Below are 14,637 nucleotides of genomic sequence, written 5' to 3'. Positions count from 1 at the left end.
CAGCAAGAGGGATCCCAACTTATGGTGTGAATACCGTGGGATGAATGGCCACCGGACAGGGGACTGCCGACACCTCAAGGAAGAAGTGACAGCATTATTGAAGAATCGTCACCTCAGAGAATTCTTGAGTGATCGAGCTAAGAATAATTATGGTCGTAACCGGGACAATGTGGAACCCTCTAAAGAAGGATAAGATCCCCCGCGCCAAACAATCAACATGATCTTCGGAGGGAACGAGATCAACGGGGCCACCTTTTCGGCAGCAAAAAAGATGAAAGTATCAATAACCCATAGCAAAAGTCTCTGGGAAGACGATATCACTTTTACGGAGGAGGACACAGACGGATTGCTGCTACCACACAACGACACACTGGTAATTCTTTTAAATGTACTATATTTTAAGATTAAAAGTGTTCTAGTGGATCCAGAAAGTTCGGATAATATCATACAATGGAGAGTATTGGAGCAAGCTAAACTCACCGGAAGCATTATTCCGGCCACAAATCTTCTCACCGGAATCAACCTCGTGAGCGTGATAACCTAAGGAGAAATTTTATTACTCACAAACGCAGAATAAGTAATGAAAAAAACTCTCTTCGAAGTGTAGATGGTGATATGGGATATAACATCATTCTGGGAAGGCCATGGTTGAACGAGATGAAAGCTGTACCATCAACATATCATCAATTACTGAAGTTTCCAATACCCGAAAGAATTAAGCAGATAAGGGGTGACCAATCGGCGGCAAGGGAGATGAATGAAATTTCGGTCTCCAGTAGCAAAGGAATGGAACACGCGGCATATCAATTACAGGAACTGGCACCTGCTCCCGAACTAGATGAAGTTAGTCTGGGGGCTGAGGCATCGGAATATTATCAGGTGCCGAGATATTTCCAGGTTCCAGAAGAGACGGATGTAACAAAATCCACAGCGGAAGAGCTTGAGCAAGTTGCATTGTTGAAGAATTCCTAGAAAGGAAGTTCTACTTGGGGACATGGCTTCACCCGGAGCTCAGGTCTGACTTTATTAAATTCTTTAAATCTAATGTCGATTGTTTTGCATGGTCGCATGAGGATATGACAGGAATCCCGACAAAGGTAGACGTACAGAAGTTAAGTTTGGATCCCACCATACCTCCGGTAAGACAAAAGAAACGCCCTATTGCCGAAGCCAGGAGTAAATTCGTCAAAGAAGAGGTAACCCGCTTACTTAATATCGGTTTGATCCAAGAGGTAAAATATCCAAACTGGTTAGTCAATGTAGTAGTAGTTCCTAAGAAGAACAATTAATTTTGCATGTGTAGATTATAAAGATCTTAATAAGGCGTGCTCGAAGGACTTGTTCCCACTGCCAAACATCGATCAAATGATTGATGCCACGGCCGGGCACGAGTTAATGAGTTTTCTCGATGCTTATTCCGGATACAACCAAATTAAAATAAACCCGAAGGATCAGGAAAAGACTTCATTTATAACGAATTTGGGTACATATTGCTACAATGTGATGCCCTTCGGGTTGAAAAACGCCGGAGCCACTTATCAACGGCTCGTGAACAGGATGTTTGAAAATCAAATAGGGTAAACTATGGACGTTTATATAGACGATATGCTCGTTAAGTCTTTGAATACATGTGATCACCTTAAACATGTGCAAGAAACTTTTGATATCCTAAGGAAGCATAATATGAAACTTAACCCCGAGAAATGCGTGTTCGGGGTCAACTCTGGTAAGTTTCTGGGATTTCTGGTATCTTAAAAGGGAATTGAGGTAAACCCCGATAAGATTAAGGCCATAGAAGACATCCTGGACCAACTGTCAAACGTGAAGGAATTCCAAAGGATCACGGGGAGATTAGCAGCTTTATCAGGTTTATTTCCCGGTCATCAGAAAAATATCATCATTTCTTTGCACTGCTCAAAAAGAAAAATAATTTCGAATGGACCTCGGAGTGCCAGTAGGCTTTAAGGGATTTGAAAAAGAACTTGTCAAGCCCTCTATTGCTTTCAAAACCAACAGAAGGTGAAATATTGTTAGTCGACCTCAGGGTCTCGGAAGTTGCGGCAAGTGCGATTTTAGTCCGTGAGGATGAATGTGACGAGCACAAAACACATGCTTAAATTGTACTCACTAGTCAAAGATAGTATAGTATAATATCGTATCCACATGGATTGGATTTAAAAAGTGTTCTCGTAGTTTCTAGCTTGATTGCTATCCAAGAGGATCAATAATTTAGATTTATATGACTAATAATTGAAATTAACTAAGAATCTAAAGTTATTGACTAGTGACTATTGAGACAAGGAAAGAGAAACTAAGGTTATTAGTGGGAGAAGATAGGTTTTGACAAGATAGGTGCAAGATAATTGTTCGAGATCTAACTCTAGATAATTCACTTCCAATCTCAAGTGGGTCTCTCGAATTCACTCTATTATTAGTTCAAACGTTCAACAAAAACTCATCTCTCGATTAAGTCTTAACCTTACGAGATGAACCAATTTAAGCACAATGAAGATATGCAAGAATGCGTAGTGGATCGGTCCTTAGGAAAATCTCTTTCGATTATTCTCCTAACTAGATTTAATCAATTATTCAACTAGCCTCTTGCGATTACTTAGAAGAATCTATGAACTCAACCAACAATATAATGCAAAGATATCACAAGTTATGCCTCTTTCAATTACAAGAACAAGTGAATATAGATGTAATAATTAAATCTTCCAAAATTGATTAAAATACATAAAAATAGAGTTATAATCCATAAACAATCATCAATATACCAAATCCATCAAAATCCAAAAAGGATCTACTCCATAGACATGGAGAAGTTCTTCACAAATGCAACTAAAGTATAGGAAAACATAAATTCAATCCAAACTCGGATCTTGAGTGAGGAAGGAATGATGAAATCCGTGTGCTTGTGTTCTTCCAACTCCTCCTTAGCCTCCTTAGGTTGAAAATCTGTCAAAAGTCCCGAAAATGGTATTTTTCCGTGTATTTAAGCCATTTCCCAATAATTCCCAAACGAAAATAACCTTTTTAGCGAAAATGGAAAGATGCTACCACGCGGCATGCGGCGCACTTGTGGGAAATACCAAAACATGTTGCAAAATCATTTTTGACCATATTTTGCACTGGCGCGCCGCACTGGGCGGTGCACCGTGCGTCGCGCTAATGGAATTCCTCTAAAAGCTTATTTTTTAATACTTCTTTTGCCTAACTTTTGTTGCCTTTCTTTTGTTGCCTTTCATAGTGCATGACAACAACACTATATTAAGTCATTCATAAAGTAGATATTTGCAATTCAATTGCATATTCTCTAAGGCACGTAATCATCAGCCACTAAGCCACACTGTGATAGGCCAATTTTATGGCCTTGAGCAATTTTCTTCTATTTTTCATATATGCTCAGTTTTCGGTCCTGAACTCGATCCCGGTTTAATTTCTTGGGCTTCTACTCAGACTTCAAAGCTCTAAATTATTGGATTTAGCTCCAAATTATCTTCTTAACTCGGAATCATTTCTGGCAAGGCATAAAAGATGTAATAAGTACAAATCACCATCATTTAAGCTCAAACACCAGTAAAGTGTAGTAATTAGAGTGCAAAATACGGCTAAAACACGAGTTTCTAGCCTACCATCAGAAGGTACGCAATCTCCCACTTATTATGTTAGTAAAATTTTAACAGGAGCAGAAACTCGCTACCCATATTTGGAGAAACTGGCCTTAGCTCTCGTAGTCGCCGCTCGGAAGCTGAGGCCCTACTTCCAATGCCACGCGATAGCTGTGGTAACCACTTTCCCTTTGCGGAACATTCTCCATAAACCCGAGCTCTCGGGTTGATTAGCCAAATAGGTCGTCGACATTAGTGAGTTCGATATAGAGTATAAACCAAGGACTGCAATTAAGTCGCAAGTCTTGGCTAACTTCGTGGCCGATTTCATTCCAGGATTACGGCCTCTGGCAACCAAGGAGGCAGTAATGGTGTCGAAATCAACATTAGGAGTTTGGTCCTTATTTACAGACGGAGTTTCCAACGTAAAAGGGTCCGGGCTTGTTATAGTCTTAATCACGCCTTTGGGGAAAACCCTAAGGCAAGCCATTAGAATGGTCCCTTTAACTAACAATGAAACAGAGTATGAAACTTTGATTGCAGGGCTCGAATTGGCCCGGGGACTTGACTCCGAGGTCATCAAAATCAAATGCGACTCATAGCTGGTGGTAAATCAGGTCTACAGAATCTTCAAAACCAAAGAAGAGCGCATGCAACAATACGTGGTATAGGTACAGGCTCTGTTAGCGCGATTTCGGGAGTGGTCGATTACTCATATCCCGAGGGAAAATAAAGCAGAAGCATACGCATTGTCTAACCTTGGATCATCGACAGGAATAAAGAGACAGAAGTCCGGGATGATAGTACAACTAATGAACTCAGTCCTGGATGCATATGGTTACTATGAGATAAATATGAATAATTTGGTTTGGGACGGGAGAAATAAAATCATCGATTATCTCGGGAACGGAAAGCTACCCGAAGACCCTAAAGCATCCCGTGCGCCGCGAGCCAAAGTAGCACGATATAGCTTCAAGAGAGGCCAATTGTATAGAAAATATTTCCAAGGCCCACTGGCCCGATTCTTAGGGGCATCCGAAGATAACTATGTCATGAAAGAGGTTCACGAAGGGATATGCGGCAACCATTTGGGCGTAGATTCCTTAGTGCTGAAGTTGGTAAGGGCAGGATATTATTGGCCCTGCATGGAACAATATGCCAAAGGCTTCGTATGAAAATGTGATAAGTGCTAACGCTATGCACCACTGGTGCATCAACCGGCTGAACCCTTACATTCGGTTCTGTCGCCATGGCCGTTCATGAAATGGGGGATGGACATCGTCGGACCACTACCGCCGATTCCCGGAAAGGTAAGATTTCTTTTAATTTGACTGACTATTTTTCTAAGTGGGTGGAAGCAGGTCCTTATCAGAAGATCGGTGAGCCCGAAGTGGTGGATTTTTTGTGGGAAAATATAATTTGATACCAAAAGCGATAGCATGCGATAATGGGCTATATCGGTGCAAAAGTTACAAAGTTCCTCAAAGATTTAAAAATAAAGAGGATCACATCTTCACCTTATCATCCGAGCGCAAACGATCAAGCGGAGTTAACGAACAAAGTGATTATTCAAAACCTCAAGAAAAGGTTGGAAGCGGAAAAAGGTAATTGGCCCGAGGAATTACCCAAAGTTCTATGGGCATACCGAACAACGGCCAAATCGAGCACATGAGAAACTCCATGTTCCCTTGTGTACGGTGCATAAGCTTTAATCCCGGTAGAAGTAGGGAAACCCACCTTGAGATATTTCTAAGTAGATGAAGAATCAAACAACGAAGCAATGTTAGTCAACTTGGAGCTACTCGATGAGCGCAAGGACTTGGCGCATATAAGAATAGCAGCCTAAAAGTAGAGAACAAAGCGGTATTATAATCGAAGAGCCAACCTCCGTTATTTCAAAGTAGGAGACTTGGTCCTAAGGAAAGTAACTCAAAATACCCGGGAGCTCAACGCAAGGAAGTTAGGCCCAATGTAGGAAGGCCCCTACCGGGTTCCAGCTGTAACCGGAAAAGGTTCATATGAATTAGAAAACCAAAATAGAGAAAAGTTGCCCAACAACTAGAACGTGGCGCACCTCAAAAGATATTATTGCTGATAAACATTATCCAAGCGGAAAGTATGTGGTGCACTCATTTTTCCTTCGTTCAGTTTTTGTCCCAATTAGATTTTTCTGGCAAGGTTTTTAACGAGGCAGCAACAGAAAGCATACTACGAAGACAACAATAATAAGACCTTTAATAGCAAGGCACACAAGCAAAGATCCACTCGTGGACAGTTAGATGATCTTTTGCTTTATAGCAAATTCCCACAGGGAAGTTAAGTTTGCTATTAAGCAAAGGTTACCCAACCGTTCATGAGCGCAAACCACTAGAGGGTTGTTAGATAGTACTTCGCTCGATAGCATAAATTCCTGAGGGGGTAAAATATGTTACCGGGTTAAGGATTATCTAGCAATTCATTAGTGGAATCTTCGAATATACAAGATTTCCAATGTTTTAATTCGCATTCTTCGCATTCGAACACTGGGGGGAACGATATGAAGATACAATGACTGCCACGCCAACTGGGAACGAAAAATCGGAAACATAATTGTATCATCGGGACCAGAGATTATACGGACAACCTCGTAGAAACAAGTTGTACAAATTAGCCACAAGTAATGAAAATTTCTTTTAAGCATAGCAAATGCTTATGTACTTTTTGAAAATAGAAGGAATAAAGTGAAATGAAATCTTTTTGTTTTTATCCTGTTTCTTGTCTGAACGATGAATTAACTTTGTCATTTGAAAGTTAAACAAGTACTTCAAATGCTAGTGCCATAATGAACGTGAGACGTACTCTTCAAGAGCACCGTAAACATAAAAGGGCCCTCTCTTATAAAAACCCTCACGTTAAAGGGTTGGTTTAGGAAAATTTTATGCCCAGAATCAAAATGTCTTCGGGAAAAAAATACACCCGAAGCCGTATACGAAAGGACGCAAAAATTAAACTTGCGCAAATACCTACAAAAGCCCTCACGAAAAAGGGTTGATACCTAGAGCCAAAATTCTTTCAGGGAAAATACACCCAAGGCTTTACATAATAAGACGCAAACAGAAAAACTTACGCAAAACTCTTAAGCAAAAGGAAGAAAATGCTGAGGTTAAAGACTTGCATGAATATTCAAATGAAAGAAAGACTCAAAAAAATGTTTCTATTTACAATAATATGCCAAAGCGGCACAAATAGAAGAATTGGAAAAAGAAAAGAAAAGCTAAACTACAGTATCTCCGGAACCCGGAGGAAGAGAAGTGTCCGCATCCCCGGGAGCAGTAGATGGGTCCACCGATGGTCCAACATTTTGATCTTCACCAGTTTGTCCTTCAGCATTATCATCCTCCGATTCTTCTTCAGTTCCCGAAAACTCAAAACCGGAACCAAAAGGACCAAGAGCATCAGACCTCGCTGGGAGACCACTTTTAGCAGCTAACTCAAGTTCACGGGCCTTAGTAATTTCGACATCAAAGTCAATGATACCGGCTTTGGCCTCTTCCAAAGTTTTCCTCTTTATGTTATACATAGCATAAGTTTTCTCAACAATGAGGGAAGACGCTCGACGCTTGAGTTCTTCTTTGAGTTGGGTGACCTCGGCAGAAAGGTTTTCCCTGGCGCATCTAACTGACTAGAGACTAACATCGAGCTTGCGGACATTAGGGCTGAAAATCTTATTATGCTCAATGGTACTTTTTTGCTTCTCCTCCAGCTGGGCATATTTCACCCCTACAACAGCAAGCTCTCCATTCTTGGAATTCAAGGCTGCCTCTAAGTTGTTCAATCTTTCAGCAGAGGCAGCCTCACGATCTGACTCAAGCTGGTACATTTGGCCCTAGCCTCTTCAAATTGGACCCTCAACGGGGCAATCTCTTGGCTGAAGGTCTCCACTTCCTGCTCACTTTGCTGCAAACAGTTTCCAACACAACAACCTCGACATAACGGCTTGGTCCCGTTCAACCAAAAGTTGATCCCGCTCAGAGGTAAGTTCCCCTTTTTCCCTAATCAACCTTTAAAGGCCCTCAGAAGCAAGAAAGTTAGCCTACAAAGTGAGAAAAATAAACCCAGGATGTGATTATGCAAAGATAGTAGAAACAATAAAAGAAGTAAAGAATATATCGATGAGGCATTGTGCATGGCGTTGTTTAACAAGCACTCTCCTGAGAGAGCCTGAATCCTTTCCCAATCCTTCTCTGAAGCCAAAGGCTTTAGGAAATTAGCAAGCTCCACCAGTCGGGATAGCAAATTGCATCCGGTGAAGACCGAAAGAGTAACATTCCTCCTCCCTTGCGGATCTCCGGAGAGGGCAACGTAAATTTGCCCCAAATTCCCATGAACTGGGGACTGGGGAAGAGGAACACTTCCTTCATGATCAAGTGTGGCCGGTGGAGGTAATGTGGAAGCTACTGGTGGAAGAATAGATGCGGATGAAAATGATGAAGCATTTGATGGTGTTGGTGAAGGTGGAGATGAAGCTGATGTAGTTGAAGAGTGAGAAGCAACTGCATCAAATGCAGTGCTGGTTGTTGGATGCTCGCCAACCAAAGACAACATAGACCCGGTACTCAGCCCCGCAGCACTGGGCACAACAATTGGGGCATTATCTACCAAATCAAACTCTCCCCAAAGTGTCGAAATATCATCCTCGATTGGTGTAACTATCTCAACATGTCGAGCATCCTATTGAGATGATGAGGATCGTCGTCTTCTGTGTAAAGAAGCTCCCTCATCACTAGCTTCTTTATCATCGTCGATCATCACGGTGTCTACGACCGTCCCAGAAAGAGGGCCAGTCATCATCACTACCGGAGATGACTCGGCGGCAGTCTTCGCCCTCTTATTCTTTTCCCCGGCCGCGGAGGAGCATCTTCTTTTTGGTTGTTTGTCCTTCGGCCGGGGACTCCGTAATAATACACTTGTACCCGAAGAAGGCGTGGAGATACCTGTTTGAGTAAGAGCCTCCTGAAGTATCCTTGCTGCATCAGCAGGATCAGCTAAGATGTCCTCCTCGGGGACAACAATTGAGCCCGCGGGTAGACCTGATTTCATAGATAAGGTAGAAGGGATCAATCAAGTTCTTCACATGAAAAATTGAAACACAATGAGTTTGAATTACCATGATTTTTGGCCTTCCACCCGTATTTAGGGACCAGTTCTTTCCACAAGCGAGTTTTAGGCATCGTAACATCCAAGATCTTTTGGACCCACCGGTCCAAACCTTCAACCACTGGTGGGATCCATCGGGTTACTGAAATAGACGAAGGATCAATTATGGTATAGAAGAATATTTAATAAAAGAAATATTAATAAAAGAGCTTATGAGTGCGGTTCCAAGTGGCCGGAAATGATGAAGCCGTTGCCGGAATGATATCATTGGTAGCAACTGTAATGAACCGTTCCATCATCCACAGTCGTTGTCGTCATCTATGCTAGATAACAGAGCATGGTGGACACGCTTGCAGAGGTTTATCATTCCCCCGCGGAAGATCCTAGGAGAATAGAGATTCATCATATGAGCTAAGGTTAGCTCTTCTCCCGTCTCCTGGCACAAACACCGAAGGCAAGCAACCGTCCTCCACATAGTAGGACTTACTTATGCCAGGACACACCTGGTAGCAGAGGCAAAACTCCGTAATAATGGAGTCAAGCTCTCTACTCAAAGAGAACGCACCCAAAGTAAAGGGATACATGTAAAAATATGTAAAACCCTCCTTGGGTAGGGTCACTCACTTCGATAGATCAGGAGCAACAATATCCAAATCGTGACAGCGACAGTCTTCTTTCACAGCAGGAATGCTAGAAGGACGTACGAAAGAAGGATACCTACTTACGGCCCATATACGAGCGTTAGTAGTAGGAAATTTCTCTTCGAAGTCTTTTGTGGTAGCAAGACTTCTAGGGATGATGGAGCCCACTGTTGGAGGAGCAGAATCCTCAGCCTTATTCTTGTTCTTTGAAGAACTGGTACGCTTTGAGGAAGAACCCATTGTATGGAAGAAGGAAAAGATTTTTGCTTGAAGAGAATTAGAGAAAATATGAAGAGAAGGATGCAAGTCAAATAAGGGAAGCTTGTAAAATCATGGAGTATAGGGGAGAAGGTTGATGTGTATAAGTAAAGGTTTTGGTGGCTAAATTCATGGCCATGATTACCTCGATAATCAGCAAAAGTTATATTGAATCGTGGGATGACGCGTGTTCGGGGCATTAAATGCAGAGAGACACGCGTCTAATCAACTGTCAGAAGCTTTCAAAGGGAGTTATAGTAATTCCCACCAAAAGAGTGTTTCTACCAACTTCCCGATAACACAAAGTTGTGTCCCCGGAAAGCAGGGGGACTATTTGTATAGGGTAAAATATTCTATGACACGTGGCCACCCAAAAGAGGGACACGTGGAACCCAAGATGGGGGGATGGGTAAGACCGAAGGCAACTGTTCCGTTTGTCACCGGAAAGAATAACGCTTATAAAGATATGATAAATACTCTTCGCCCAGTAGCATTTAATAGATAATATTCCGTGGCATTAAGAACGATTGCCCGTCACAGGGAATTTGGCATTTATGTTCACCGTTACATATATATTAATGACCCTCATAATTGACATTAAAGAGGGGCACGATCCTAGGACCCCCTTCCCTAGACGTAGCTATAAATTATGAGTTCAGTTATCATTGTAGACGTAGACGACACGAATTTTCTGACAAACTTATGCTACATTCTATTTGTGATGACCCAAAATGTTATCTTTAAATTTAATAATTAATTATATGTTCTAAGACCTCAAAAAGTACTATTTATCATTTCTCGACTTGCGTGCGCAGTCCGTAAACTTTTTCGGAAAGTTTTCAGGTGAAAAATTGATTAAAATATGAATTAGATGTTTAAAATACAACTGAGTTGACTTTGGTCAACATTTTGAGCAAACAGACTCGGATCAGTGTTTTGACAGTTCCGGTAGGTCCGTATCGTGAATTGGGACTTGGGCATATGCCCGGAATCAAATTCCGAGATCCCTAGCCCGAGATATAGAATTTTGATAAAAAACTTAAAGTTTAAGTTCAAATAGTGATCGGATGTCGAATTATATGCAAATGACCCGGGAATAGAATTTTGATGATTCCAACAGCTCCGTATGGTGATTTTGGACTTAGGAGCGTGATCGAAATTTTTTTTGGAAGTCCGTAATGGAATTAGGCTTAAAATGCCGAAAGTTGAATTTTTGGGAAGTATGACCGAGGGGTTGACTTTTTGATATCGGGGTCGAAATCTGATTCTGAAAATTTTCATAGCTCCGTTATGTCATTTATGACTTGCGTACAAAATTTGAGGTCAATCGGACTTGATTTGATAGGTTCCGGTGTTGTTTGTAAAAATTCAAAGTTCATTAGGCTTGAATCTATGTGTGATTCGTGATTTTAGTGTTGTTTGATGTGATTTAAGGTTTCAAATAAGTTCGTATGATATTTTAGGACTTATTGGTGTATTGGGTTGAGGTCCCGAGGGCCTCGGGTGAGTTTCGGATGGTTAATGGATCAAAAGTGGGACTTAGGTGCTGCAAAAGCTGCTGCAATTTTTCTGCTGGAAATGGTGTCAAAAATCGGGCTGCCAGCCAAAATCGGCCTGCCTGCCAAAATCGAGCTCCATGTCAAAATCGAGCTCCCTGCCAAAATCGAGCTCCCTGACAAAATCGAGCTCCTTGACAAATCGAGCTCTCTGACAAAATCGAGCTCCCTGACAAATCTGTAAGTTATAAAAACAGGGAACTTCGTCTCATTTACCTTTTTGACGAATTGGTGCTTGAGGAGAGGCGATTTTGATATATTTTTAAGGAAAAATATTTGGGTAAGTGATTCTAACTTGGATTTGGTCAATATACACGAATATATTATTGTTTTCACCATTTAATTAGTGTTTTGAGATTGAAATTTGGGAAATTTTAGAAATCTCATAAAAATGAATTTTTGAGATTTCGGTATCGATCCGGAGTCGGATTTGAGTAAAACTGGTATGGTTGGACTCGTAATTGAATGTGTTGTCGGATTTTATAAGTTTCGCCGGATTCCGAGATGTGGGTCCCACGAGCAATATTTGAGCTAATTTCGGATTTCATTAAAAAAAAATAATATTTTCTTATGAAATTGATTTCTATAATTTTTGTTGACGGTATCGAATTAATTATGACTAGATACGAGTCGATCGGAGTTGAAAAATCGAGGAAAAAGCATAATACTTGGTTAAATTGGAGCAAGTCGAGGTAAGTGACTTGTCTAACCTTGTGTGGGGGAAATTTTCCCTAGAATTGATATTAATGTGATTATTGAAATGTGTTGAAAGTCATGTACACGAGGTGACAAGTGTGTACACGGGCTAAATGTGAAAGATTATATTTTTAAATTGTGTAGATCATTGTTGCTCATTTATTAAATTATTTTATCTTGTTATATTCTTCATCATTGATCTGAGATATATATTTTAAATTTGTTTGACCTTTTCCTGCTAATTGTTGTACCTGTTTAATTAAAATTTGGTTTCTTTTATACTGTGCATTATTTGAAGGTTGATTTTTTTTAAATTAAATATTATTAATATGAAGTATTTGACATTTTAAAATTTGATATTAAAACAACGTATTAAAAATTTGAAATATTATTTTCCTGAATTATTTATTCTTGAATATTTTCGTAAGAATTTTTTGGTACTCATTGTGATGGAGCCGTGAGCTCTTTATTGTGGAAAAAAAATATTATTGTGGGATTATTCTGGCATGAGCCGTGAGCTCTTTATTATTGAAAAATATTGTTGTTGATTTATTGTGGAAAATTAAAATATTGGGCACTTGAGGTGCAAATTGTGATATTAATACGCATGCGGTGGTATAAGGTCTGGGTATTGAAACGCATGCGGTGAGATAAGGGTGGTTTGATATGCGTGGCTAGTAGGGGTGACTACTAGAAGTCATGCGGTGTGATAAGGGTGACTAAAACGTGGGATGCTATTTCGGGAAAAATATTTTCTTTAAATAAATCGTGAAGGCTCCCGCGGTGATATAAGGAAATGAGAAATTGTGAAATTATTTATAATTTGGGACTACGAGGCGGTACCTCGGAAGTGCCCTTGTTGATATTGATTTATGGCCATAGTTGCCTTCGATTAATTGTTGTGATTTTCATAAAGTTGAAAGAAATTCTGTTTTGATTCCACGAGATATTATTTGCAATTATTTGGTGTCATTAAATGTGTCATACTATTTGATTCATTTTCATAGTCATTTTATCTTATTAAATTGTTTAAACATTTTTCCATGTCATTATCTATTCTCCAGTAGGGCCTGACCTGACCTAGTCACTACTCTACTGAGGTTAGGCTTGGCACTTACTGGGTACCGCTGTGGTGTACTCATACTACGCTTCTGCACATCTTTTTGTGCAGATCCAGGTACATCTTACCAGTCTAGACGTCAGTGAGTTACCTGCGCACGGAGACTTCGAGGTATATCTGTCAGCGTCCGCAGACTCCGGAGTCCTCTTCTATCATTTATTGTTGCTTCCTTATTTGTCTTTAGATCTTGATACATAGAAATATTGAGAATAAATTTTTAGAAGCTTGTGACTTATTTCTACCGGGTTTTGAGAGTTGTAATCATTTGAATTGTAGTTTATTTAATTTTAGATATTTATGATTATTCCGCATTGATAGGCTTACCTACTCTTAGAGACTAGGTACCATCACGACCTCCTACGGAGGGAATTTGGGGTCGTGACACTATTCAAAACTTAATACAATTTTATCTTCTTGCTTTTTGATTTCATTGTTGTTGTGCCCGCAAACCATGTTCCCAGAACTGCTGTTTCTGTTATTTCTTCTCTATCTCAAGGCTAAGTATTGCATAATTCTTCAATTATTTTATTATTTCAGGATCAAATTAATTCACTTGTCTAGAAACCACGTATAAATTCAATTGTACCGTTTTACGGGTAAACATATACATTAAAGGTAGGTATTTAAAACTTTATTGGCTAGAGTTCCTATATGGCCATCTTTTTCCTTCACAGTGATCTCGTCAGAAGAGGTTGCATAAGTTCAACTTACTGCTTTCGACTCGAAGTGTATATATACACCATTTAGAACCCATTAGAGTGCTAGTGACATGAAATCAAAAGTGATGATCCGACCTTGCATGGAGAAGAACTAAAGAGCCAGTGAAAAAGCCAAATTAAATGATTCAAGCTAAGAATAATGGAAACCACAAAAAGGGCATGTGTAATTTATCCAAATGTTGTTAAGTTAGGAGCCAATGGCAAATGAGAATTGTCCCTTTGTTTCTACTTGTGTGAGCCATTATCCCCTCTCTCCCACTTCGCAGTTCGCACCAAGTTGCATTGTTGGATTAAGATACCTCCCCTTCCTGGCATGCAATAACATCTGCAGATGTACCGTATAAGTTATGAATTAAAATGAATTTAATAGTTTTAGATGAACTTGATAATTTTGGTTCAAACGATATATATATATATATATTAAAAAAATTATTAAATATGTACAACATTAAATTTCGAATAGTAACTCAAATGATTAATGAATTTAGTGGTATTCTGAACTCATAAAATTTAAATTCTTCGTACACACAACCTAACAATGTACCTCTATACAAGAGGGCCTGCCTCCTAATTTACAAGAACAGTCATGACCAATAGAGATTATAAGAGAGAAAGAGAAAGACACGATTTTGCAAATAGTTGATACAATTTTAATGACATGGTCAGTTAGAGTAGTCACAAAGAGCCCCCACATGATCTTCCAAGAAGATACACATATTATAAATGGCTTGTCTCTACGTTTGCCATGTGCGATTTTGTGGTATTCTTAGGGTATTAGGTCCTCTTATGGTCCCATTTAGTTACTAGTCTTTTTTCCTTATACCTTTTTCATTGGTGGATGCATGAGAGAGGGGATGTTGAATTTGAACCTTATATATATTTGCAATATACATATACATA

This window comes from Nicotiana tabacum, chromosome 4 (assembly GCF_000715075.1).
Source record: "Nicotiana tabacum cultivar K326 chromosome 4, ASM71507v2, whole genome shotgun sequence".
NCBI classification, from domain to species: domain Eukaryota; kingdom Viridiplantae; phylum Streptophyta; class Magnoliopsida; order Solanales; family Solanaceae; genus Nicotiana; species Nicotiana tabacum.
The sequence above is the reverse complement of the archived record's forward strand: the minus strand, read 5'-3'. Positions refer to the sequence as shown.